Here is a 2,636-nt window from a genome sequence, read left to right as displayed (position 1 = left end):
TTGACAGATTCTTTACCATCTGAGCCACCAGGGAAGCCCACTGTGCCATCTGGGAAACCCTAATCGGCAAGGCGGCAGGACTTTTTTCCAGCAGTGACGGACTGCCTCTGTGTAGGACCAGAGGAAATGGATGATTGGTAGGGTTGGTCCAGGGTGGTGAGTTTTCAGGGGAAGCAAGGGGCCCAGGGATCATGGATATTTGTGGTGTGGATGGAAGAGGGTGTGGTTTAAGGAGAAAGCCATGGCAGGGAGAAGACTGGGAGAAAAAGGACAGGGCTTGTTGTGGGTGGGGAGCGGGAGTGAGGATGTTGGAGGTTAAGCTCTGGAAGAAGGAACAGCTGAGGACTTTGGGTGTGGAGACTGAGGCCCCTGGGGCTGAAGAGATCAGGACACTGATAAGCTGGGGGAGTCACCCAGGTATAGTGGTAGCCAGGGTCAAGAGGTGGAGAGGATGGGTTTGAAGATCATCTGGGGATACTCCTTGGTCTACTCTGGACTAAACCTCAGTTTCCTCATCTGTGATATAGTCTGAACTGTTTTTACCCACAACACTTCTGACACCGCGTGTGTGTGAGTGTGTATGTGTTTGTGTGTGTTCTTTTTTCCCCCCTCACTCCAACCCATTCTCTGATTCTCTGGACACTAACTGGTGGGGGATGGGGAAGTCCTACAATTCAATTCACTTCTGACACTATCTACCATGAATTAGCACAGACAACATGAGTTAAGTGCTTCTTCCTCCAAGACTTGGCCCCATTTGAGGTTCTGGTTGCAGGTACCAGATTTTCATAGGTATTATAAATTCAGTGTTCCCACAACTCCTTCCTCAGATTCAGTTATTCTCTCTCTTTTTTAAAATCTTAGTTTGGTTGTGCCGTGTGGCATGAGGGATCTTAGTTCCTGCAACGGGGATTGAACCCATGCCTCCTGCAATGGAAGCGCCAAGTCTTAACCTCCAAGGAAGTTCCAGGACCTCCAAGGAAGTTCCCCAATTATTCTTTAGGACAACTAGAGACCACTCAACTCAGGAAAGAACTTTACTTAGTACTACCACTTTATTGGGCTTCCCTGGTGGCTCACATGGTAAAGAATCTGCCTGCCAATGCAGGAGACATGGGTTAGATCCTTAGGTTGGGAAGATCCTCTGGAGAAGGAAATAGCAACCCACTCCAGGATTCTTGCCTGGGAAATTCTAGGGACAGAGGAGCCTGATGGGTTATAATCCATAGGGTTGCAAAAGAGCGGACACCACTGAGGGACTGGGCGTGCACGCACGCACATGGACCAGTTTATTAGAAAGGGTACAACTCAGGAACAGGCTTCCCTCGTGGCTCAGATGGTAAGGAATCCACCTGCAATGCGGGAGACCTGGGTTCGATCCCTGGGTTGGGAAGATCCTGGAGAAGGAAATGGCAACCCACTCCAGTATTCTTGGTTGGAGAATCCCCATGGACAGAGGAGCCTGGTGGGCTACAGTCATGGGGTCACAAGGAATCGGACACGACTGAGCAACTGAGCACAATAACAGGCAAATATAAGAGATGCACAGAGCAAGGTATGGGGGAGGGAAGGCGTGAGGAGCTCCCTTGACCTCTCCGGGCGGGTGAATCATCCTCCCCACACCTTGCTGTGTGCACTGACCCGGAATCTTTGAACTCCACTGTTCAGAGGTTTTTATGGAGGTTCCATTGAATAGGTGTGGCTCAGGAGGTCATTGCCCATTAGCGATTAGCCTCTCTTCCCTTCCCAGAGGTAAGAGGTGGGGATGAAAGTTCCAACCCTCTCTTCACACAGGGGATTCCTCTGGTCACCAGTCCCTGTCCTGAAGTTATTTCAGGCCTCCCTAGGGGCCCCTCACTGGCACAAACTCAGGTAAGGTTGAAATGGGCTCCTGGTGAATAACAAAAGGTGCTCCCCTCACATCTACAGCTCAGGAAATTCCAAGGGTTTTAGAAGCTCTGTGTCAGGAACTGAGGACAAAGACCAAATATATATTTCTTATTATATCACAGATGGGGACAATAACATCGATCTTGAGGAATTTTTAAGATTCAAAAAGACAGTTTGTCCACATGCCAGCAGAGGGAAGAATGGTAATAGTCAGAGAAACCTATGGGCTTCCCGCCTGGTTCCCAGTCATCTAAGGCAAAATATACTAATAAGCAAAAATGTAATATCATAACGATGGTTTGTTGTCTTCCATGTCACAGACAACGTGCCCAGTCCTTTAGGCACGGAGGGGCTGTGGTCTAACATGTGCCACCCTACTGCCCCCTACTTGGCTGGGCAGAGGCAGAGAAGCAGGAGAAAGGACAAGTGAAATGCTTTTACCTGCTGCAGGGGGTGGGGAAGGAAGCCAGTGCTTTCTGAGTGTTTCATTTGTGACAGGCTCGGCATGATTGTTCTCTCTTACAGATGAAGAGTCTGGGGATTGGAAAAATAAAGCGATTTGTTCAGGTTCACAAACCCCGGCTCCCTGGCCGTGTAACTTTCTGTAATTTAGTGACTGAACAATATGGAGGCTTCACCTGGCTGGTGTGATTGATCATTGATTAACTCAATCTCCAGGGGTAAGTCAGAGCATCTTTTGTTCCAGTATTTGGTTTTTGACCCTTGGCTTCCCTGGTGGCCTACTC

The sequence above is a fragment of the Bison bison genome, unplaced genomic scaffold (genome assembly GCF_000754665.1).
Source record: "Bison bison bison isolate TAMUID 2011002044 unplaced genomic scaffold, Bison_UMD1.0 scf7180017864334, whole genome shotgun sequence".
Lineage (NCBI taxonomy): Eukaryota > Metazoa > Chordata > Mammalia > Artiodactyla > Bovidae > Bison > Bison bison.
Note: the sequence above shows the minus strand (reverse complement) of the source record.